The sequence below is a fragment of the Thunnus albacares genome, chromosome 16, assembly GCF_914725855.1.
Source record: "Thunnus albacares chromosome 16, fThuAlb1.1, whole genome shotgun sequence".
In the NCBI taxonomy this organism is placed as follows: Eukaryota; Metazoa; Chordata; class Actinopteri; order Scombriformes; family Scombridae; genus Thunnus; species Thunnus albacares.
This window is the reverse complement of record NC_058121.1, coordinates 7,932,563-7,959,490: the sequence shown is the minus strand read 5'-3', so window position 1 is coordinate 7,959,490 and position 26,928 is coordinate 7,932,563. Positions and strand designations below refer to the sequence as shown.

General features: G+C 39.7%; 1 protein-coding gene across 2 annotated transcripts in view; it reads right to left on the bottom strand.

Moving 5' to 3' along the window:
- Positions 1-18,189, bottom strand: part of sipa1l1 (signal-induced proliferation-associated 1 like 1) — a 97,451-nt gene extending 79,262 nt beyond the window's left edge. For both annotated transcript variants that reach the window (XM_044376921.1, XM_044376922.1), the window contains exons 1-2: positions 17,911-18,189; positions 7,853-8,015 (exon numbers count right to left, since the gene is read on the bottom strand). The gene's annotated coding sequence lies outside the window, so the exon portion shown is untranslated. The remainder of the gene's footprint in view (positions 1-7,852; positions 8,016-17,910) is intronic.
- Between the last annotated feature and the right edge of the window lie 8,739 nt (positions 18,190-26,928).

The following is a 26,928-nucleotide window of genomic DNA, read 5'->3' as shown; positions in this document are numbered from 1 at the left end:
TTTTTCTCTTCTAATAAACACTAGTGAAATTGTGTACAGCGTGGTTAACGTCAAATTCCAATGTGCCGCACTGCGTCGCCATGAGCATTACAGAAATCCTACTTCCAGTATTTCAATAAATATGTTTGACTCAAAATGTTGACACCGCAATTACATTTCCATCAATACACCAGGCAAAACAGACATATACTCTATTCACTGAGGATGAACATGTCTACCAACCATCAAATTTCTAAGCTCGGACTTTTCCTTTGGAAGCAGCGCAACACAGATGCTGTAAAGCATGAATACAGGAGTATTCAAAAGTATCAGTGGAGCTCCTGTCATATCCAGGAATTTTGCGTTGGATTCGAGCATTTCTTTGTTTAAAACCAACTTCTATTAAAACAGTCCACGTGAGAGAACATCTGTTTGTCCGTCTAGCTCGATAGCGCCGTATCAGAGAGAGACAGAGATCAAGCTAAAAACACAGACGCCTCTTCATTTTATTAGAGAGGTCTGCGAGGGCAACGTGATGAGGTTTTAATGATAGTGACTCTGATATGAGCTTTCTAAATAAAGCTTGTAGGGTGGATAGGCTCCTTCCCGGAAGACACCTGTAGTGTATTATTCAGTCTTTATGCTACTCACTGGCTCTGCCAAAAGCAACACACCAGCCGGCTGGGGGATATTAACAGTAACTGAGTCTTTACAGAAGTTCCTGTCCGCAATCACTGTGTAACACATTGCCAACATGAGGGGAGAAGATAGTGTGCGTTGGTGCCAGTGTAAGCTCTCCTTTTCTACAGCATATGATTATGAATATTAATATTTCTGAATGTTTCTGCTTGATGCATAGCTCCACTGAACAGGGCTTTAGGGATAAGAAAGTGCTACAGGAAGAAGCTTTAGTGTAAAAAAAAAAAAAAAAAAAGATTCTAATAACCGTTGTTAGAACCCTGCATTATCATTACTCTCCAAGGTTTCTGACAACTAAAACAACTGCGCTGCCGCAGCAACACTGTGCCAGAAGAGAGAGATGCTGGTGCTACTCGTTTCATTCTGCCTGGGATACACTCTGACTACATACGATCGGTCTGTTCGTTGACCTTACCCTCGTCCTGAACCTTTTCTGATGAGCACAGGTGGACACATCAGTCAGCTTGGCTGGCACCACTTCACCCATGGGCTAAACAACACAGCACAGCTGGGTCCATCTGATATTATGTAACGCAGCAGCACCACCCCCGCAGGCCTTGTTCACACCACCCCTCTCCTCCCACTCCGCCTCCCACTTGTGCACCACTGGCTATTTGCAGGCAGAGGTGCATTGTGAGACAAGAGTGCTCCAGTACTGACACAACCAGTGGAAATATTTGTGGAGGATTCGGCTTTGGAAAACTCACCATTTTAAGATTAAACTCATGTTTGCAAAGAGAACAGTTGCTTATTATTTTTTTTTTTTTTCTCTATACAAGTAGGAATTAATAAAACATTTACAACAACAACATTTACTAACATGAAGTTGTTTGGCCAAACATCGAATTCCTAAAATGAATAATTAGATTCCAGAGTTGCATCCGACATTCATTCCACTAGTGATGTTGCTTTTACATCTTGGAAACAAAATTGTTACTAAGCAATACTTGCCAAAAGTGGAATTGCACTCGTTGCCTGGCAACATTAGCTTACTGAATCTCATATCAGGAAGCAAAGAGAACCAGTGGTGCTTTGAGCTATAACCCTCTAGTTACTCTTCTCATCTCGGGTACAGACTGTAGTGTCCGACTACAATCACGCTATTCATGTCCTCTGGTATCCTGATATATCTCCACACCTGACCTCTCATGATCATCGACATAAGCCTACACACAGACCAATTACAATTTGTGGAGAAAATCGCTGACTGCACAGTATGAGCAGGAGAAAAGAAGAACACCTCCTCATCCTCATCCTCAAAGCAGGATGTCAAATATCCAGAAAATAAGGGAGACAGACTAAAGTGAGTTCCTTCATTTCAACCTCTCTATAACTATGGTCATTTTCCCCAAGTGCTTTATGAAATGTTAAAGGGCTTCAGGCAGTCACTTCATTATAAACAACCCGTGGGCCTTCAGTGAAGAGGCTTCTAAACTAGCCTGCTGTCATTAGTAAGAAGCGCCGGGGCAGTCAACTCCCCTCCCATGTGCCTGTTTCTTCATAATGAAAAACAGCAGCTTGCTTAAGCTCACACGTCTCACATCCACAAACCACTGATGGAGCTTCCACCTCGCAGCTGGAGAGACCCAGCGGAGACATTAGCTAGAAGCTGTCAGAACGCCACTGGAATGGATCAAAGTGCTGTGTGGTAAATCGCCTCGGATGACCATTTAAAGCACTCCAACGCCACTCTTTTTGAGTGACTGGGTAACAAGGCAGCGTCAGTTTGTAAATTTATGATAGGGGGGACGTGCGGAGGAAACAGGTGTGAGAGGAAAAGAGCACGATTTACAAGTGAGGTTTAACAAGTGAGGTTTTTGTGAAATGGCAAATGATAAATGGACTTTTATGGACATTTACTGTATACAGTGCTTTTACCCAAAGTGCTTTACGATTTGTAATCATTCATACACCGATGGCAGCGAGCCACCGTGCAAGATGCTGGCCAAAGCATCGGCAGAAATTTGAGGTTCGGTGCCTTACCCAAGGACCCTATGACATGTGGACAGAAGGAGCTGAACTGAACTTCCAGCTAATTAGTGGAAAAAAAAGTGTGTCTTCACGTATACATCAATGTTTGTAATATAAGAAAATAACAAAACTGGCTTATGGGGAATTAATTTGCTCAAACCTCTAGCCAAATCAAGACAACAGTTTGACTTATATATGAATCAGTCAGATGATGAATCAGCATCACTGTTAAAACCCCATTTGTTAAAAATAGCTTTTCAGTGATTTTACTATATTTTATGACATTTCAGTTCATTTTGCTCTATTTGTGTTTTTATAATGTGCTTAGTTTTTATGGCTTTTAGTTTGTTTTTGCATTTTAAATGTGTTCTGTTTTTTATTGTAAAGCACTTTGTAACTGTTTTGAAAAGTGCTACATAAATTATTATTATTATTATTATTAACACTACTGTCAATTTAAAAAAAAACTTCTGCTCCACTGAAGAGTTTTTGCTACTTACTTCATCGTATTTTGTCAACCAGATTATTTGATGTTGCACATGTTAATGTCATATCTCATCCTCTGAACTCTGATTCATTCGTCTGTCCCATGAAAGCGGCTCCAGTCTGACTGCTGGCTTCAGCACGGAGGTTCGCTTGTTTTAAACACACGCGTAGCAGAAACTGGTGGTGATTTGTTGGTCTCTGTTAACAGTAACAGCTGTCTCGGAGTCTCATCAGTGTTTCCCCTACCATTGCTTGACCTAACTGTGTGTGCCTATGACAACACTATCGACACCACGTATCTGTATCCACGACACGCCCACCCTGCAACAAACTAGTAGTTTCAGGGGGCCGATCAACCCCCCCCCCGAAAAAATCCTAGAGGAAACACTGTCAATCATCATTATTAAATGTTAGAAGGATGATCAATGATTAATGTATAGAGCACATATTGAAACAGACTTTACAAAGTGCTTCACAATTCAGGATCAAATGAAAAGACCATTAACAAGGAAGTAATGGCTTTAATAACATGAATAGAATTATTTATATGTTGACACTGTTTGGATGCTCTCAACTGTTTTCCACGTTTGGATTCTGCATTCACAAACTAAATGAAAAAGTAAATTCTTGTCATATTTTGACTTTTGTGCCTGGACAAGTGAAATGTAAGTTTACTTGTCTGAAGTGCTCTGCTTTGTACCTCAGTTGTGCTGCAGAGGAAAAGGAAGACTATTTTTCCGTTTCTTGCAAGGACTCAGGACACCTGCTGACAACTGTTTTATGATGATTTATGGTCACGCAGAACTGGTCCTTACGACATGCTGTCTGACCACCTCAGAAATCAAACACATTTATAGTTGTTCTGAATGGCTTCACTCAAAGGCGAACGCCACAGAGAGGGGAGGGGGGGATGAGGAGACGTGATATCGTTTAAATACGGGGGATAATGGTGCATATTTAATAACAGCGTTGCACTCAGTCAGAGTCATGGGAGGATGGCCCAGCATGGGTCTCTCGTTTGTCATTCCGACGGCAGCGACACTACATGAGTAAGGGTAACCGTGGCAACCAGCTAGCATGGTAGCCAGCTAGCATACATCCATGAGCTTGCTACAGCTTTGTAGCGCACTGCCAGAACGTTTCGGGTGGAACTCATGCTCTAGAATTATTGTTTGTTTTATTATTGTTGCAATAATTCTTTATAATTCCATCTTCGCTCTGTGAGTTTTTGTGACTGTTAATGAAAGTACAAATGAGAACTTCCCACCAGCTATCTGAGAAAAAGCTCAACTTCTAATCTATAGAGGGTCAACAAAGTTCGGACTGTATTCACTAACTGACACCAGGGACAAAGCCCATTAAGAGTTTGTTTCTCTGCAGCAACATGTCCCAGTGTGCGTAGCCCAACATTTGCAATCTCGCTTGTCCAAATAATCATTAACCAGTTCAGCCCTGAGTAAATATTTTAAGAACCTCTGTAAACTAGAAGGTAAATACACACCTCAGAGATGGGGACATAAACACACACATACACAATGTAAGAGGGGAGAGGGCTGGGTAGTGGGTCATGCAGATTTCATTGTTCTTCTGCGTGTTGAGCTTAGATGAAGTTGAAAACGATGAGGTCATCCCTATTGTGTACACAAAGCGTTCTCCCACATTCCACTACATGCCATTGTACACCCATGGCTCAGCTAGAAGCATGATAGGATGAACCTCGGGAAAGACCGATAGACTTTTACCAAATGTCTGGCTTTTACAAAGCCATGAATCTGAAATCTATTAAATCCGAGAATGGAAACCTCGCTCTGCCTTGCAAGGCCATCACCTAACATGCCAAAACTCCCCCTCTTGGATGAGCAGAGAGAGCAGAGAGGTTGCAGTGAGCACTACAGATCATGACGGGCCACTTTCCTGTTTTGGTTTCTGCTTCCACCACCTGCAAGCCAGATGTTATAAGCCTAGGCGTTGTGACCTCATTTTTCTGGTCTAGAAGAAAATTGCCTACAGGTCTGCTTCAGCCGGTCCTATCTTCTAGCTTTGTTCCATGTCTGCTTGTGAAGTAGACACAATTAGTGTTAAACATGGCTGATTAGTCAATTAACCAATCAAGAGAAAAAGACAATGACAGTTTTGATGGTATATTAACCATTTATCAAGCATAAATACCAAACGTGATCTGGTTCCAGTTTCTGCTCCATTCGTATTTGTTGCTTGTCCTTATTTTAGATCTATATATTAAAGAGTTCTCAGCTATTGTTTAGACAAAACAAGCTAAATTAAGACATTAAATTAACAATTATTTTCATTATCGATTAATCTGCTGATCATTTTCTCGATTAAACGAGTTGTTAGGTCCATAACGTTGTGAAAAATGTCCATCACTGTTTCCCGAAGCCCAATGTGACATCTTAAAATGTCTTGATTTGTCCACAAGAGTCCACATCCCTGAGATATTCACTTCACTGTCACAGAAGATAGAAAATATTCACATTTGAGAAGCTGGAGTCAGAGAATTCAGACTTTTTTTCTTAAAAAATGACTCAAAACGATTCATTGATTATCAAAATAGTTGGCGATTAATTAAATAGTAACTAATCGATTCATCGTTGCAGCTCCAGAAGACATCACCTGGGAACATTGTAATGGGAATTTTTATGCATTTTGAGAAATTTAGGAGACTAACAATATGCGAAAATGGAATGGAAGTGACAAAATAATTCAGCTCTTATCATAATTGATACAAAATGAGCAAAACGTCCACCTCCTAACAAGTGAAAGAAGTAATCTTGAGGAATTCACTGCTATCAGCATTATCTCTGGCTTTGTGTGTGAGTATGAGGATCTGCAAAGCAGAGAGACTGTTGAGGGCTGTGCCAAAAGCTGCTGCTGCTTTCAGTAAATCAAGATGGATTTATGTGTTTACCACCCCTGGCACAATCAACGTCCTCCCTGGAACCCAAAAACTCAAGCAACATGTCTTTCATTATGAGGATCTTTCTCCTTGGCACAATGAGTGAGTGCTGACGATTCATTCAACTTTTCAGTGAAACAAAGATGCCCTGACTGTTAGCTGGACCTGTACTTACAACATAATATAACATAATAAACTCTTCGATCCACATCCATGCTGTTTTGTAAAATAAGACTTAATAGCAGTGTATGATCAGCTAAATAGTAGATAAGCCAGTGTTTTCCCTATAATCATTCAGGCCTGGTGGGCCGCCAGGCCATCAACAACCCCTGCCAGGCCAAAAAAAAAATGTTTTAATGCCAAAAATAACGCCAAATGCCCATTCATTCGGAAATTAATAGCATGTGGTGGTCTGAGCAGTGCTGTACTGAAACATGAGTTAACCTCTGTGTCGTTGCCTGGGAAACTCTTGATAACGTGGCTCCTTTTAAGGAATAGGGCAGTGCATTATGTGCGTGTGTGTAACGAGTGAGTGGTTGAGTGACAGAGCGAGCGGCAGAAAAGTGACAGTGAATGTGAGCGGAGCAGAGGGAAAGATTAGCAATAAGTTGTCAATCTGGCAGTAAATGTACAGTACAGAGTACAGTGTTTCACTTAATAAATGCTGCAGCCTCTCAAGACCAAGAAAAGTCACGTCTGTTGTTTCCCCAACTGCTGGAAGAGTAAAGGGGGTTAGCTCTGAGGTTAGCAACAATGTGTTAGCCTAACCCGAAGACGCTACACAGAGAAATAGAGAAGGGAGAGATGTTGAGTTCACTCTGTCCCTTAACCTCCAACCATTTTTTATCCTTTTTCTTAATTCAAGTTTAATATATACATACATATGTTTTTTGTTCTATGTGTTTTTATTTTTACAGTTACTTATAAGAATCAGAATTTTTTACTCCCTAATGCCCCAATACTCCAGTATCAGTTGGGCCCTAGTTATGAATATTAAATATTATGGATAAAAACACACAGATTGAAACCAAGTTTTTAGGAACTTTAACTCCTGGTCAGATCACCAATCTGTCACAAGGCTACATCAATAATCTATGGTAGTTTTAGTTATCAACAATATCTTTTTTAGTATTATTACACAGATATTATTATTATAGATATTATTATTATACAGATTAGCGTATACTGATGAAAGCAGATAGTTGATACGAGCACTGGTTTTGATGAAAAGTTGAAATAGTACCGACAGAATCTCCTATAAACTTTTTTTTAAAAAATCTATATCTTTCTTTAAAAACTCTCCACAAGCATTTGACAGCGTTTCCTTTTAACTGACATTTTTAAGTATCTTGAGTACCAAACCACAAGTCTGCATGAAATGTGTGTTCCAGTATCTTAACATAACCCCTCCCAAGCAGCCGCATTACCAGAAACATCAACACGGCCACAAGATTATCTGTTTGGTTTGTTGAGGCTCAGTGGGGCATTATAGCCGAGGCAGAGAACTCATACTGACAGAGAAATCACAGGGACTGTCAATTACAGCTCACTTAATAAATCAATTTCAAGGCTAGAAAACAACTCGGAAGCCTGTTGCCTTTAAAGCCAGATTTTCTCTCTGAGCCAGCACTTCACACTGTGGCGGGATTGCGATGTGTGGTATGACACAGAAGAAGATAACATCCTTAACATCTTTTTCATTACATGAAACAGGAAGCTGCTTCAAAGCTTGTTGATAGTATGAAACACTGCATGTAGTATAGATTGGATTTGATCAAAAAAAAAAAAAAAAAGAAAACTTACTGCAAAGCGATGACGGCTTTCTTAACTTCAAGTATTAACAGTTTCCATTTAATCAGAGAGGCAGCTCCATCCAGCAGTGACGAACAATGACCAGGATGCGTCTTCCTTTAATCCTCTGCCTCGGCTTCCCTTACTTGTGTGATTGTCGTCAGTGCAGGGTTCCCTACAGCGGCACATGAGAAAAGCAGGAGCCTGTTAAGGAAATCGTATATTTTACCTGTCTTCCTCCGGTTCTTCCGCAAGCGACAGTGCAGAATCGGATCCAAATCTGTCATCGCTTAATTGACTTTAGGAACAACACAAAGATAAATACCTACACATATGGCAGAATCTCATTATAACCTGATTGAAAACTAAAAATCTACAGACTGAATGTCCGTCTTTATTTCAGGAAGCTCTGACATTGCCTGATCATACTAATCCTGTATGAATATATTAATCAGTAATTCAAGAGCATGGTCTTATTTTTGGAGCGCTCTCCTCCTTTTCCCGTTGATATGAAGGCAGTGATGCAGACTCTCACACCAGCTTGGACTCACTGGGGAAGAAAATGTATACGTTACATGAGCAAAACAAAGAGAATGTATTGCTACAGCGTGTATTATACTTCCTGTGATATTTGCAGATCATAAACACAGCCGGAATCGAGACTACATGTAGGAGGCGGGGATGTTTTTTTTCCCTCAAACTGAAAAAATATGTTTGCATGATGTAATACAACTGACCGTGATCTTATTTTACAGTTTTTACCCAAGTAATCCAGGCATTAAATCAAGTGGATTGTCATGCCATCAGAATGTTCGGATGAAAGCAAAATCCCATGAGAGTGGCTCAAATGTTCCAGAGGGATATAGGCGATAAAAAAAAATTTAAAAAACGCCATACTTCATGATAGCTACATTGTTCTAGACAGCATGTTAGCCGGTATAAAATCAAAGAAGGCAGATTGTAATAAACAGCACATTCCCAGAATATTCTAAGAGACAATAATGTAAAGTGCATCATCAAATACACACAGACAACATTCAAACTCTGTATGCTGCTAAAAAAAACAGCTGGAACTTACAATAGCCTATTGAAGGAGCCTGCAGCCTACAGTTTTCTTTTTTATTTGTTTGTGCGAATGGGTTTCTATTCAGGTTAACAAAATTCTAACTAAATTATTTCACTGCAGCACACAAACCTCAATTTTCAAAGTTCATGGAATTGAATGACAGGACACTGAGCTATTCATACACAAATACACAAAAATATATTGAACAAAATGGCTAGTTGGACTTAAACTATTTTACCATTTATGCGGTATTAGAAGCTCGACAAGCAGGGAGAAAAATTGTGCGAGCTTCAGATAGGAATAAAAAAATCACTCTCCCTGAGAAACAAATCCTGTCTGAAAGGAGCAACAACTGCTTAAATTCCAATTACATACAGAGCCTCCTCAGGTAACATGTATCACATAATAAAACGTGCTTTCTCTTAATAGAATGTCCATCTCTAACATTATCATTCAAAAATGGATCTGGCTCGAGCTTTGCCCACTGGAGGGCATTACTGTTGAACTACGAAAGCACTTGGACTTTGGTTCCAGATTCTGCTCCTGGTGCCAATTTGTCAATCAGTTTAGGTGGACTATAATAATATTGTTGTCATGCATTCATGGTTTTTGGCTCCAGGAATTAGTACTGATTGATTGGCAAGTATCTGGCATAGTTAGAGGAAAAGGGAAGAATGAAAATACAAGCATCAGTTTTGCTTTTGACAGTCATTGATAAACATCAAAGTGTGCTGTTAACTCTTCCAAACACATTTGGTTAAAGTATTGAATTTTCTAAAAGCATTATTGAATTCACTTCTCCGAAGATATTGAAGTTCACACTAATGAGATCATCCTGTGGTGTTTTTCACGTAGAGCTGTGGGTACAGCCAAGCCTGTGTCAAACTGTGATGAGCAATCCCCAATGACTAAAGCGTGTTTGGTAATGGCTAGAGGATCATTTCTTGCATTAGATTTGATCGTGCGTTATGTTCTGTCATACTGAGCGCATGTCTTTAGACTGGTTCTATGTGGGTAACAGATCCAGAATTGTTAAGCATTTCATCTTCCCTCTCTTCTTATTGGCAGGAGCAATGAACAAAACATTTAGGTGGTCAGTTATCTTCAGAGCAAATAATTGTATTTCTTAATTAATTAATTCTTAAATATTACTTATAGGTCCTACATTGTGTTCCTTAAAACTGTTGAAAACAAAGCAGTTTTGATAGAGGACTTGATACAGGATAGGGGTTATATAAAACCAGGGATTTCCACGAGCAGTAGCCAGCCAGTGGGAAAAAGTAGCCAGCTAGGGCGGTCTGAGGTCATGCCTTCCACAGAGAAAAAAATTGGTTATAAAAGCCCAAATTTGGTGGCCTCTGGCCAATTTGATGCCACTGTTCCATAATATACACTGATCTTAATTATTTCATATTTTAAAGTTTGCCTTACGGAATGTAAACATGTAGTGAATTATTGTAAAGGAGAATTAAGCTTCTTGTGCGTTTTAGCCCACACAGTCTGTAAATAGCCATTAATATCTATTATTATCTATTAATATCATCTTCGTCTTTATTTTCATCTTTACCATTATCCTGAGCATGAGGCTGAGGCATAGCCTATATTTTCCTCATACGACAGGCCTGTTACTTTGTTTTATTGCAGGGTTCCCCCAGTGTACTGCAAGCTCGGCAGCCAGCCAGGCCTGAGTTGACCCCCTGCCGGGCCCACGCATCAGGGATTTTTTTACAAAATTTATTTTAAGATGTTTTATAAACTAAAATGTGTTAAACAAGTAGCAGATCTCCTTTAAAGGAACAGCTCAGTGCGTAGCAAGTGTATGGTCGAGAGACAGAGAGAGAGCTTTCAGATTATAATTGTGGCGTCAGTCATCCGACTAAGTATTGATAACACGTTTAGTATTTTACAAATCAGAGGTTGTTTTTTTTGATTTGATGAACATGGATGCTGATACATGAAAATTAACTAAATGAAAATGACCTAAAAAAAAAAAAAAGTAAAACAACGTTGGCAAGTAAAGTAATCGGTGTATGCCTGATCACCCTGTATCACTGTTAACACTTTTACACATGGCAATACATGCGTGTCCCCGCCAGGCCTACCAACACCTGTAGTGTGTGTTTGCAAAGCGTCTTAGAGATGGCTCTGCTGTAAAAAGTAAAATGTAAATAAAAATAATTAATTCCTTTGTTGAATCTTTGAGCCCATAAACGTCTGTGTGGTGTATATAGAAAATGCAGCACTTTCAGTAGAGTTTTTAATAGTTATTGTGCAACTGTCAAGTTGCCAAGTTGTCAAGTGTTTTCCGAATTAGCCCGTCTAATGAGGATGTCCTCTGTCCAGTGTTTCCCCTGGGTTGAGTGCTTTGGCCTGGCGGAAGGGGCAGGGACTCTAATTTCTCTGTGTAGCGTCTGCATGGTTGCTAACTTCAGAGCTAACCCCCTTTACTTCTCTAGCACTTGGGGAAAAAACAGACGTGACTTTTCTTGGTCTTGACAAGCTGCAGCATTTATTAACTGACACGCTATAGTTTGTACTGTACATTTACTGCCAGATTGACAACTTATTGCTAACCTTTTCCTCTGCTCCGCTCACATTCACCATCACTTTTCTGCTGCTCGCTCTGTCACTCAAACACTCACTCACTCGCCACACGCAAACATTACACAATGCCCTATTCCTTAAAGGAGCTACACTACCTAGAGTTTCCTAGGCAACGACACAGAGGTTAACTCACGTTTCGAAACATCGCTGCACAGAGGCTCCCAAACACTATTAATTATGAATTAATGGTTATTTAACGTTATTTTTGGCATTAAAAAATGTTTTTCTTTGGCCTGGCGGGGGTTTTCATTCACCTGGCAGCCCGCCAGACCTGTAAACTTATAGCGGAAACACTGATGTCTGTGCAATCAATGCAATTCTTAATGTGTTTTGTTATCATTTTGCTAATGTTTGAAGACTCAGGTAGGACAACACCTCTTAGCTGATAATCTGCACGTACACACATTCATATACAGCATGTGGGAGTGGGACTGGTACAGATTGGCACGTCTCTATCATCATGTTCGTATTGTTTGGAAGTGGAGGCTTGTGGTCATAAATGTACAAGCATAGTGAATCGCAACTTGTTAATCAAAACTCTTTTATTAGAATCAAAAATGAATATAATAAAGTAGCCAGCTGGACTTATATGAGTAGTCAGCTGTTTGGCCGTCACCCGGCCCTTATGGAAAGCTCAGATAAAACACTCCAAACCCAGTACATATAGGAAATAACTGGGAAACACTGAATGTGGAAGAGAAAGATTATTCATAATCCTTATTACACCTTCTTCAATTGATCTTAAATTATGGCATTAAGACATCTTGCACAATGTACAGTAGAGTGACTCAAGGCAAGTTTCTGTTGTATACATATGAATATTGTACTTAAATTAACTACTCACAGTTCAGAGAAATAACAATCCAACAAAACAGAGATTCTGCATAAGAGTTGCCAGTTCCTGTAGTTCATATAGTGCAACACAGAGTTGTGTGTGTTGACCAATGCAAAAACCAAACAGTGACTAACGTTTGTACTGGAATATACTTAGTGATATCTGAATAAACAACAACATTAAGTAAGAAATAAGTAACCATCAGACCTAGCCCACCTAAACTCTACAGTATTAGCAACTAGCATGTAAATTATTACTATTAATTCTAGTGTGGAAGATGAGCTCAAGTTGTGAGCTAATAACCCCAAGTTGTATAAGAAATTCATCCTGGTTCCAGATTGACAACAACCAAATCTCATCCCGGGTGTTGAAACAGCTATGCAATTTCCTGACAAATAGCTTGCATTAATTTCAGGTTGCAGCTCCACACACACACACACACTCACACACTCATTCTCCCAAAATGGCACTGGTGAGACAGCGGCAATTAACAAATCCAACAGGGTCAGAGAAGCACTTTTATCAATAATACCAACCTAGGCAGCCAACATTGCCACATCCATTTAGTCATCCAGCAAGACAGACATGTGAGAGCTCTGTCTGACTTAGGAAACAGATGGCAAGGCAGTTGGTGGGAATTTCAGCAATGCTCTCATACATGTTCAAGGATAAGATTTACAGTTCTCGTGCACAGTCGTGTTCTTACGATGTCATCGTGAGAGAAGAATCTATTTCAGACACAAAAACCATCTTTGATGCGGGGTAATGAACACATGATCCGACTACACTTGACTTTTCAAACCACACACTTGTCACATTGTGTTCATTCTCCTAGTTTGACAACTTTGTATTGGAAGTTCACCATGGTGATAGTATAGGCAAAGTGGTGTAACTTCATAGGATTTAGATTTTTTAATTTATACTGTGCCAATCAATGGTTTGGACACACTTTCCAGTTCTCTTGAATGAGAAAGTGAGTCTAAACCTTTGACTGGTAATGTATATATAAAGTAAACAACACCGTACACTTAACAAGCATGTTTAATCATCTCTGAGATTTAGAGGAGTAGCATTTATGGGTTTGAGAACTAAATGTCACCGCCAGTATCAACATCATGGTTATAGCAACCGTGCTATTATTCTACAGCATAGTATCCTATAATTATCTTGTACCAATCTAGATACCTCAACTAGATGTGCGGTCTACAAAAAGATTTCAACCAGTTTAATTGAGAATTACAGAGTATTACGTTTGTCACACAAAGATTATACTAGTTCTAGTGCAATGTAACTTTGGCTCAGTGTAAATTCAATGTTTATTGGCACTACTTGATAGACCGGTGTTGGGTATTTAACATTTTTCAACAAACCCCTTTTGGTTTACATTTAGGGCTTTAGGATCTAAATTTATTGGTCACTTTCGCTATGTCACTATTTCCAACACATGCTACTAAAATAACATATCCAATAGCCACATAGAGTCTTTCCATCTTTATTACAAGTTTACATTTCAACATTAGGTAGTTAATTGTCCTCGCTGGCTTGTACTGTTACAAGAATTATGATTCTCTGCTAATTCTGACAGCGTCTAAGTATTGTTCTCATAATATCTAGGCTGTTCTCATGGCTCTCCATCTGTACAGCATGTTCCTTCTGTTAACTTCGGCATGGATTAGCCTGCCCAGTCATTGTTTTATAATGTTTTTAAAAAGGTTTTTTTGCTCATCTGTCACAACTGAAATCTGAGTGGTTTGTTTTTATAATCCACACTGCTTTCATGTGCTATAATCCACTCTTCCAGCCCTAATTAAAAAAAGTTAATTCACCAGACTGAGAGGAGAAAATTGAGAAAGAGAAGAGGTTTCAATATGAGGAAAATGCAGCTTTTAAATACCCCTCACCTTCGGTGTGATGGCTAAAATTAAATTCTTCCTGTGCCCCCTCTTTCCTGCTCTGGCTGCAATGGAAGTCTCTGACAACGCCTACTGAAAGCCTCGACAGGGTTTTTCGATTTATCGTTTGCTAAAGACCACGGATCAAAAGAGATACGCAATTTCACATATCAGGGAAAACACCGCGAGGGCTGTTTGTGAAGTGAAAACAATATGCTCACTTGTACTTCAAATGTAATGAGACCTAGGCATTCTAACTACACTGTACTCATGTCTTCAGAGATAATATCTATCTGTTTCTGTTTACTATTGAAATGCTCAATTATCTGTTGAACTGATATGGTCACAAGGGCTGTAATATTACACAAGATGAGTAGCTGTATAACTTGTACACACAGCCAAAAATCCACCTTGGTTAGTAGTGTTATTTTTGTATGATAGTCTGGATAGATAGATAGATATTTAATTTTCTGAAAAAGACAACAATGGAGCATTTACAAGGACAGCAAAATGTTATCTTCCTATTTACACTATCACTCATCACTACAAGTAACCGCCACTGTTTACATTTACGTAAAGTCATCAGTTAACAGGGATACAAGTTGATCTATAACACCTGACTCCACCTTCTATCATCAGACCTCTTCTGTTGGTGCCAGACCTGACAAATTTACCATATCTTGTTTGCACTGTGAATTATGCTTATAATGGGAAGCTCTAATTAGCTAGTGTATCATCCTGCTACACTGGCTTTTCACAGAGCGCCACCCCAGAGATATTCTGCTGTTGCAATTAGAGTTAGCAGTGATGCATTTAACTCCACACTCTTAAAATATGTGTTATTACGTTCAAGTTATGGTGAAAATCTGCACCGATTTTGAGAAAGAATGCCACCTTTAAATGTTCTTTGCAGGAAAAAAAAAAATCTGATGTGTCTGGGCCTAGTAAGTCTTATTTAATCATTCTGCCCTGCAGGGTGATCTATTCTCTGCTAAAAAGTATATCTTGCTCTGGTCTTTCTCAGGAGACAGCCCACCCCCAAGACCTTAAATAGAGGGAACTCACATTCCAATCTCCAGCACGCAGAGAGAAACAGAGGCTGAAGTGGACGTAGATAGAAACAGAGAGAGAGAGAGAGAGAGGGGGGAAAAAAAAAATAAATGAAGAAAAAGAGACAAGGGAGAGGGAGGGGGGAATGGAAGAAAAGAGAGATAAGGTGAGGGATGTGGACAGAAATGATGAGAATGTCAGAGCCCTGGCATGTCTTCCACAACAGGAAGGAAGCAAGACGAGAGGAGAAGACACTGTCAGTGATGGGAGAAGGGAGGAGGGAATCGTGGGAGGTGGAGAGAAAACGAAGGAGCGACAGAAGTGAGACAGAAGGGAAGACTAGGCAGAGATGCAAGAAAGTAGCATGGTACAGTATGGAGGGAGGGGTACGGTGAGGGTAGCGTGCAAGGCCATAAAGAGGTGAGACCCCATTTTTTGCTATGCATTGCATATAGACAGTTATAGTGCAAGTTGGCCAGCTATGACACTGAAATGTCCTCTTTTTCCTGACTTTGCATTTGCCAGATTTCTCTGTGTGCACATCCAGAAACCTTGAGTGTGTGTGTTTGTATCAGATATGCCTCGGCTACACATGAGCAGCTTTTTGAGAGAGTGACCACATCCTGATCACAGTGCATTTGATACAAACTGAAAGCTTAAGATTTTGCTTGCAAGCAGTAACTTAGGCCCTGGGAAATTCTTCATGTAAAACTCCCGATAAAATCCCTACTGTGCTTAAAACGGACGGGATCGAAGACTTTTCAAAAGACAAGTTTTTACCCAACTCCGGCTCCTTAATCCAGGAACACCGGGAGATGTTTCAGCAGCTCAACATCTCAAAAGCCCTTTGATACTCTTTTAGCTGCCCATCAGCAGCCCTGGCGTTTTTTCTTTTCCCTTTCCTTTTTTCCCTTTTCTCCCACCTCCCCTTTACATCGGCAGCTACATGTGTTACAGAACATGTGCACCCCCCACCTACACACTCGATTTCAATAGCCTACTTAATATTGTAAATGCGACACAGGCTCCAGATCTGCTCAGCCTTGGCATTCAGAGGTACTTACAAGGGAGGGCTGATGGTATGAGATGTTCGGCTGCTAATAGACGAGAGTTTTGGGGGGTTTTGACGCAGCGGATGCAGCAGGCAGCCAAAGCAAAACGGGCAATGCAGTTGAAATGCGGTCTCAAAGGGAATATATCCCTAATTCTGCTGTTACGTTGCAAGAAGAGAATTTGACCCACCCCGACCACCCGATGAATGGAGATGAGATCTCTTTGACGAATCCCTTTAGGACTTGTCAAAGGAGGAAGCAGTGTGTTTTTGTGTGTGTGTGTAAGCCCCCTGGGGGACTGAAGCTGGTAGCCTGAGGACAGACTCCACAGGTGGAGACAGCAGCAATAACTGAAGACAGAGCAGCTTCAGGGGGTCCACTTACAATAAAAATCCCTCTCGGGGTGTCATTAGGGTAAAAGAGAGCTCAGACACACTTGCAAATAAGCAAACTTGAGTAAAAGTAACTTAAAACCCATTTCAGTTTACCTAAAACCTCATTGGCTTTTTATGCAAAGAGTTCACTCATTCTCTGTTTGAATCATTTGATGATGAATACCCTTTAGGTCACCCTCATCACTTAGATGTAGCACTGTTACATCACTATTCAAATCTGAATAGACTACACAGACGGCCATTTTGATTAATGAGGCTGGTTTTGACAGGGCATTTGATATAAATGATGCTTTAATTTTTTTAGCCTGCAAGTTGCTCTGTGTGCAGTGCTCTCAACACATGTAGCCAGAACTATTTCCCTGGAATGAATAACATTTTAATAACCTCACAGCCTGCTTTATTAAGAAAAACAAGTCTTAAACTTTCCCAGCAAAAACCAACATACCGTGACACCTTTCTGAGAGATTTTCCATGTGAACCAAAACCTTATGGAGCCTTGGTAAGGTACTGCAAATGACCAAACGACAGTAACTTATTACTACAATGTAGTGCTACTAGGTAAAGACCAGAAATATGAAAACATTTCTCTGATACGAATAAATCACGCCACTGTGGTTGTTGCATCGTTCACTACTGAGAGACGGACAGCGAGGTTACAGACAGGAAGCCACAAGAGCGGCTGCAGCTAGCCATCCCAATTACACAGCAGTCACGCAGGGACTAAACCAAACAACAATTACCTTTATCTGATGGTCAGTTTGCAAGGTTTCCTGTTTCTTTAACGGCAGCGGTGAATCGTTGTCTTATTTTTAACTGTGGACTGTGTTATGGGGTAGGCACGAGAAGAAATTGTTAACGGTGGCTAAAAGCAACAAAAAACAAAATGTTCAGCTAATAGCAACTACTTATATCAGATATTAGCTTAAGAAATGAGCCGAGACACACCACACAACGACGTTACTAACGTTACTTGACTGCTAGCAAAACTTTTCAGCTTAGTTTTCTCTCCGAAGCGTTACCTGAAATCATCGTATGGGTCACACGAACGGCTGCCTAAATGCTGAAATGCACAGAATTGAAAAATCCATCAACAGCTCGACTGCAGGTACCCAGAAAGACTGTTGGTATCGCTTTATGTGTCAGCGTGCAGAGCAGCGGAGGAGAGAGCGCACTCACCTTTATTCATTTCCACCTTGTGGGAGATTTTGAAAGGAATAATAAAGCTCTTGCTGGTCAGTCACCGGTATTCATAAACCGTTACGGCCGGTAGACACAGAATGAACCTGCCGTGATGAGTTTACGCCAAAAAGAAAAACACGTCCCGGGCTCTTCACCGTTCAGTCTGTTGTTGTCCGTGCACTACGCAGACCGCCTCTTGGTTTGTTCAAATCAGAAGTTCATCCAAAGTTGCAGCGGTTCGCTCCGCCTCGCGACGACGGTGAGGTCACCGCCTCTCTTAACTGCTCTAGGCTCTACTCTCGCGATACGACCCAGAGCGGTTGTGCTCACCAATGAGTACACTGCGCAGTCTCGCGATACGATAAAGGATAGTGGAAGGAAAGGAGCGGACTGGCAGATTTCTGGCGAAAGGATGATGTGGAGAGCGGGAGAGGGGGAGCGTTGCTCTGGCAACAGAGTCAGATAGGTTTTTCAGTGATGGCTGTTCTCCTCAAGCAACTGGTGTTTGTGTGTTGATGAACACTCACTGTAAATGGCGAAACCCTTGTAACTGATATTGCATTATCTGTTGCACTTGTTTGCATCCAGGTGTAGCAAATTAGATAAGACATTGTTGTCCCAGAGGGAAATGTGCCCTTGGACACACAGTGCTGCTGCTGTACAGTGCTAAATAATTCAACATTACTACACATCATACATCTCATAAATACCGTGATAAAAAAGTACGATAAATCACTCAGGATAAAACTACAAATCAATAAATACTCCAAATTCTGAGATTCTGATGAATCTCATCTACTGCACTAGTCCCTGATGTTATCACTTATTGCACACTCCCACATTCACCTAACTGACTACCATCAGTAGCCACATTTATTGGATGTGGATTCTGAAACCTTGACACTGACTGATTTGTGGCATCATAATAGGCTACAGTTGTATCTGTCTGTGCAGCCTCTGATGTAGCTACAGAGTTTAGAACGGTCAAATAAACACTGCACTGGCTAATCAGGAGGAATTCTTCGAAAGCAATTAGGAAAACATCAATAAATCCCAATTTAGAGCTTGGCATTGATCCCATTGATGATGTAACAGTCACTTAAACATTGTTCTTGTAGTTAGGTAATTCAAATAACACTCAGTGTCAGACAGGACTTTTGTGAATGAAATTAAATCACATCAGTAGGAAAACAGTGACTGTAAATGGCTATTAGCATTGACAATGGTCTGAGACACTTGTTCCTCAGGCTCTGAAAGCTCTTCTATTATTAGGCCTATACCTATTCCACACACAAAGCTTTTATATGACACAGACAGGATATTGAACAGGCATTCAGCCAGTGTTTGTCGAGGGCAAATACCAAGAAGTTCTACAGAACAGAAGTCAATACAAAACTTTGTTAGGGACTGGTCAGAGTGACTGAACTGATGGCTGGTCAGACACTTACTGGCATTTCTCTTATTTATTTGTGGTGGAAAAAGCATTAAAACTCTCTTAAAGCAAAGTAACCAAAACACATAAGCTAGTAAAAGGAACCAGTCCGCCTGTTTAGCATATATAAGAATACTAATATATAATTAATGATTTATGAGACACTATAATGTAGATTATTGTCATTATCGATTATTTGCTGATTGTTTTATTGATTAATCACTTGGTCTATAAAATGTCAGATAGTAGTGAAAAATGCCCGTTATGATTTTCCACATTAAAGCAGAGAAAAGCATTTGAGAAGCTGGAAACAAAGAATATATTAAAAAAAAATCTATTATCAAAATAGTTGCAGACTAATTTTCTGACGATCAATCGATTAATCTACTAATCGTTGCAGCTCTAAAATATAGTAAAACAGTTGTAATAATATAGAATGTCTTCATAGACGTTATAATTGCTGACAAATACTGTACATTAATAAACACAATGTTCTTACATCTGCTTATAACTTCATTATAGAGTGTTATAAATCACTAATTAAATGTTTACATACTGCTTATAAATGCTTATCAATAAGATTCAAAATTGTACGTAAGTAATCAGTTTAGTAAGTTGTATTTTATCAAAGGTGAAAATACTCAATATGCAGGCAGAATGGCTCCTCTTAGTGTTCTATTGATATCAGTTCAGATCTTTATTGTCCCTCGAGGGGAAATTTGATTTGCAGTAAAGGGCAAAAACACAAACACAACATACAAGAGGACATGGGACATTGATCACAACAGTTACAGCAAACAACCTAAAAAATGTATCTGTTTGTTATACATTACACCATTGGCTTGATAATGATACATTAATGCATAGGCAGCATTTTATTGCTGAAGCTGGTTGAGGTGAACCTAATCTCAACTCCTTTTAACTTTTAACTACCTTTGATGTAAAAAAAAAAAAAGAAAAAATAGTGGAGGAGAAGTACAGTATAAAGTATCAGAAAATTCACATCCTAAACTAAAGTAAAAATTGTACTCAGGTACTCGAATGAATATACTTAATATGTTTCCACCACTGTCTACTTGCCTACTTAATGAAAAGTTGATCTTTGATGACGTCTGAGCATCCCACAGCCACAGCCAGTGGGGTACCTTCATTATGTTTACTAATTTACCATCGCTGGGGTTGTTTATGTCACTCAACAAACAGCTTTTGCATCAGACATAAACCATCAACACACCGTATCTTACCGTATGTGTAAGAGTTGCAATGACAAGAAGACATTTACTGTACATATGTGAAAAGACTGATTAGTACTTAAGTGCTACAAGCCCACTTTTGCAAATTCCACCTGCTTGCTGTCTTCACATACATTAATTATTTCAGCATACATGTTTAATTAGATAAGAGAAAGAACACTGCCCTAATTAAAGCGGCTCAGCAGGTACCAACAAGAGTGGGTGAATAGTATGGGAGTCACAGGAATTCATCTCTCTCCTACATAATCACCTGTGAATAGTTACAACCTTGTTCTCTGTATTCTGTGTCCTCAGTGTGTGTCTGCCTATCTCTGTCTTTTCTCCTCTGTAATTATTCATTCTGATTCCAGTGGCAGAAATTCACATCTTCATTTACTCACATTTTCTCATCTTTGGCTTTCCTTTATTTCCACTTTCCATCTATGCATCCATTATTCTAAAATGTCATCCAGGATTACATAACAATCTAATAAAGACAAAGGAGAAGAGATTACTGTCATTAAAGCCCCTATATTCCTGTAGCTCTGCGGGTCTTAACACTACCCACCCCATTCTGTCATAGGGTGGATATTTGTGTGGGTGGTTTGTATTGTTCTCTGGTGAAAAACTGCTCCCCTAGGATTAGCTCAAGTAGTCTAATTGGGTTAGCCACAGAATGAAATTCAGTATGGATTAAAGACAAGGATTATAGACAGGACACTTCACCAACAACCAATGACAGGGAAACTATCCTGGTTTTTATGCCAATAAAACGCTGAGGCATCAGTTACTTGGGCTGCAGAAAATACTGCAGTGACAACTTGAGGAAACTTAATTTATCTAATGGTTTAACTATGACGTTTATACTGACCGAGAAGTGTCTTTTTTCTTTAATCGTTGTTTTTATGAAAGTGATGTAATAAGCTCTTTCCAAACACTCAATAACCAAGACTTCATTATTAGATGAAAGAATGAATGGCATGTTTCACTCAGCTTTCACAAGAAAACCCCCTTTACATTACAGAGGCAGCGACTGCACCCTCTCAAAATACCGACACCTGATGCTGAAGATAGTGTGTGTGTGTGTGTGTGTGTGTGTGTGTGTCAATGATGCAACAAACACTTCATCAGCTGCTGACATATCCTGCTATAAAAACTCACTTTCCAGCTCATATTCTTAGTGCACAAATGAAACTGACTATGAAGGAACAACTTAGCAGTGTCCCAATTCTACACAACATACTATTATTGTTTTAGTATAGATACTGCACTATGATTTATATACAATATATACTAATCTTCATTGTATTTTTCCAGTTTGTATACAAGAAAAGAATGTATTTTACTGTTTTGTAATATCAGGAAATTGGGCCCTAATGAATGTTAATTTAAGTGTAGCTTTGGAAATCTGCTCATAATTTCCAATATGACAACTTGACAAAAAATATTTCCAAACACTGTATGTCATATTAAAATAATATATTATAATAATAACCTTTATTTATAGCACTTTTCAAAACAAAGTGCTTTACGAGGTTGAACCAGGATTAAAACATTTCAGGAATGCGGCAAATAAAATCAGGCAATTAAAATAATACAAAAATAAAATGGAATAAAATTCCCAAGAATAAAGATAAAAAAGAAGAAGAAAGACAACAGTAATAATAAAAAAGGTCAGACATGTTGTAAATGAAAAATGATGTGCTAGAATTAATAAAAGGCTTTTTTAAAAGATATGTTCTTAGAAGTGGTATAAAAGATGTTGCCGATCCTACAAGCCTCAGATTCTCGGGCAGGCAGTTCCAGAGCTTGGGGCCATGACTTCATAAGCCTGGTCCCCTTTAGTCTTGAGCCAGGACTTAGGAACAGCCAGCTGAGCCCTGCCCAAGGATCTGAGGCTGTGCTCTGGTTCATAGGGAAGCAGCAATTAAACAATGTAGCTGGGAGCTGAACCATGAAGTCCTTTAAACTTGATCAGTAAAATCTTAAAATCAATTCTAGAACTTACTGTTAACCAGTGAAGAGAGGCTAAAACAGAACTGATGTGATCTTTTCTTCTAGTATTTGTAAAAGGCGTGCGGCTGCATTTTGTACCAGCTGAAGATTTTGTTTTGGCTTAACCCTGAATACTATGAATTACAGTAATCTAAGATGAAATAAAAGCATGGGTGACCTTCTCAAGATCAGGCTGGGAGAGAAAAGACCTGAATTTTGAGATGCTCCTTAGCTGATAAAAAATGATTGAACCATGTTTGTGATTTCTTTTTCAAATGAAAGGTCACTGTCAAATATTACATCCAGGTTTCTGGCTGCAGGTTTGATATTTGTAGACAGGGATCCCAGATGTTTCTGTAATATAGGGATGCACTTTGGGGCACCAAAGAGAATTACTTCTGATTTGTTTTCATTTAGCTGGAGAAGGTTTTGAGACATCCAGCACTTTATTTCTGCCAGACAAGATAAAAGATGGTTAAAATTACCTTCTTCACTGGTTTTTAATGGGACTTAAATTTGTGTGTCATCTGCATCTGGATTTTGTGTTTATGTATGACATGTCCTCGTGGCAACATATATATACAGAACAACAAGGGGCTAAGGATGGAGCCTTGGGGAACACCAGAGGTCAGAGGGGCCAAAGGAGGATTCTCATGAATACTGAGAAATGTTTGTTTGGTAAATAAGATTTCAACCAGTCTAGAGCAGTGTCCCTGATGCCAACCCACATTTCAAGGTGATCAGAGAGGATAGAGTGATCCACAGTGTCAAATGCAGAGCTCAAATCAAAAAGAATTAAAATTGAACAATCACCAGCATCAGCTGTTTATTTATTACCAGCTGTTTTTTTTCCAGCTGTCAGTAACTCTCTTTCATTTGTTGTCCTTTCCAGTGTAGGACAAGAGTGTCAAAATGTTTGTATGCATTCTGACATCTTTGAGTTTACAACATTTTGTCATGTTTTCAGTGTGAATGTATGACCTATTCTAAACATGGATAATATGTATGTAGAAAGGAATTGGGACAAAGTTCTTGTCAAGCCAAAAACTGTCTCAATTCCATACTACCTACTAATTATATACAGTCTGTACTAGATACTAATTGTAGTGTATGCTGTTTGTGCTGTTAGAACACAAGCAATCAATGTACTTTTCTGTTTGGTAATAACAGAAAAATAGTGTACATCAATCAAAAGTGGACTTGGGAATGCCACTGCCAGTTTTGTTTTCCAAAATCTTCCTGCATCTATTTCACCACTGCTCACAATTTGGTTAAATCTTTTTTTTCAAGATTTTCTCTTTTGTATGCATTGTGGGACAATATATATCAATATATGATGACACAAAACACCCCAAACTTGCTTCGTTACTGTTTGTAGTATGACGTTGGGACACAAAAGATAATTACGTTGCAGTTCCTACTTGATAGCAATAGACGTCATAGATTATTTTACACCCCTTCCATGAGATGTAGGCAGGAGGCCTTTCAAAGTCTTTGCACTTACAGCATCTTTCATCTGCTCTCTTGGTGGTATGACAGACTAGTCTGTGAGGAAAGAAGGAATCTTAATGAGGAAAGCTGTTTTTGAAGACCCCTACTCTATTACAGCATTCCCTTTACATCACAGCATCAAACGTGATGTTATCATATCTGATGGTGACACTGCAGCAGCTATTACAATCTGTCTGAGATACATGTATATTAAGATGTCAAATAGTGAAGTCAGACGCAAGGCGACCATCTATAGGATACATGACTGCAGTAACCCAGAAAGGGAGAGCGGTGGAATTCCTGGCTCTGTTGCCCCTGTGAGTGCTGGAATGAAAAGAATGGGCCCCATTCACAAAGTTCCACTCAAGCGGTGCTCCTACACTAATAGAGATTGACATGAAGAAAGGCGACAAGTTGTTTTCACATACACTGGCTCTTTTGTCCCCTTTACTAAGGCGCGTAATGCAGACAGTGTGCTCTGAAAATAGACAGAATTTGATGCGCTTGTTTTTCATAAGTGGAGACCACTGTGTCTTGATTGGAGTGTGTTTGTGTGTGTGTGTGCGTGTGTAATTAGTGTTTTGTTGCACATTGTTATTGTGAGGATAAACTGGCTGGGTTATTTGCTTGGCTGAGTGATTGGCAGACATTTTAGGGTAGACAGGAGGAGAAAGGCAAGTGATGATGTTCTGTCCAACCGTTTCTTCAAAATGAAGAGCAAATGCTCGGAAACTACTTTTTTTGTGTTTTCTTTATTAGCCCTAACATCTTGACAAAGACTATAGGACATGTTCAGCATAGTGGGTTCTTCCTTTATGTGCCCAAGCAAAAGAAAACCAAATAAAACAAATAACACTACTGTGTATCCATACAAAGTTGCCCAAAACCGGCAGAGCTTCTCATCAACTGGATGTTGCTGTCTTACCAATGCATGTGTTTTTGTCCATAGCTGAGGGCATATAGCTCAGTGGTACTTGGTTTGAAGCAGTTAGTGTAAGACAAATAAACCACTTCATTGGAATCCCTATGCAATCAGCTTTATTTGAGCATGCCCTCAAGTCCCAACCGCCAAGTTGAATGCCAGTTGCTAGGATAAAAAACAGACATGACACGAATAAAGGAGCATAAATCATCAATTATTTACCATGTTTATATTTTATGAGCGTCCGTTCAACTCTATACCAAGAGCATATTGAAGAATCTATTGAATGAAAGTTATAAAAATGCAAAATAGTAAGGACAACTTTTCTTGTCCCCTCCACCGTGTTTCTATTTTCGCCTCACTTTAAGTCTGGCAGCAGGCAACAGTTTTGTTGTTTTTATTCTTGTTTCTTGTTTTCTAAATGTAGCTGGATCTCTGCCTATGCAGCTAAAGCAAGTTTGTTGAACTAAAAGGTTAAAAGGGTTAAAAGGAAAAATCTTTATCTTTCACCACAGTTCTTTACTTTGCTTCAGCTAAGGGACCGAGAACGGTCTGTCCCATGAGGCTCTGAGTTATCATTGTGCATACTCCATGCAAACTCCATTACCAGTCTGGGATATGTATTACTTATGAAGACACTCATCTATGAAGAAGAAAGTGCACTGCTAGAGATGAATATTGTTCTCTCTCTCTGCATGCGGTAAAGAAGCAGGTGCTCTTGGAGGATCTGAGCCGCCTGTCAAAAGCTGCGCTGCACTATGATCCTCACAATCCCGCCGTCCTTCTCTAGAGTACAGGAACTTACAGAGAAGCCTTTCAAGATATGTTTGAAAAAGCAAAGGCATTGACAGAATTCAAGTTCAAAATACCTCCCGTTTGGTACTATATGCACACACACGCACCTCCCCAAGACGAGAGCTGGAGCGATGTGACTCACGCTGGTGTGAAAACACAGCGGAGTGGTGGGAGGATGACATCACAGCACCCTGCAGAAGAACAAGTGCCTAGGAGTTGGACCCTGTTCAAGCACGCACATAGGGCACATAGGAGTGTGTGTACATTGATGTGTACATATATACATATATACATACATATATATATACATACATACATACATATATATATATATATACACACACACACGCACACACACACACACACACCCACACACACACACACACACACATATATATATATATATATAGAGAGAGAGAGAGAGTATATATATATATATATATATATATATATATGTTCTCTCTATATATATTGTATGTACACACTCCTCTTCCACGCCTCGGTCACACCGACCACCCCCGCCACACGTGCCGTCAAACACACACTGAACATTTCCTCACCAGAAATAACACTGGTTGTCCTGAGGAGACGTTTTTTTTTATTTCCAACCTCATATGGGGGGGCGTGGGAAGAGGCGAGCCAGTGATTGGCCAGGATACAGACACGCTCTGACAAGATTTGGGGGCCTAAGTTGAAAAAACAGATATTAGAAAGGAGAAGGTACCATCCAATTCAGTTGTTGTGAAGCTTCTCTTACCAATCTCTTGTAGTCTGAGTATATATATATATATATGCAAAGCCCCCCCACCCACCCACCCACCTTGGACCCAGATCCCGCTTCTGTGATGATAGCACAAGTAGAAAGAACGTGTGATTAATTGTCAAACAGAAATACCCCCCCATACATGCTGCATTCAGATGCATACAAGAACACTCACATGCTCAGTGTTTCTAACGCGATTGAGGAGAAGAAGGCAGGATTAAAGCGTGATCTGTAAGACAAGTTGCTGATGCAGTGATTCACCAACAAAAACACATTTCACCATGCTTACGACAAGCACTGTGCCTTCCTCAACAGTGATTAAAAATAGTTATCCACGCTGATGAATGCATGCTTGAGTCATGCAAACATGATGGCTTCTGACAAA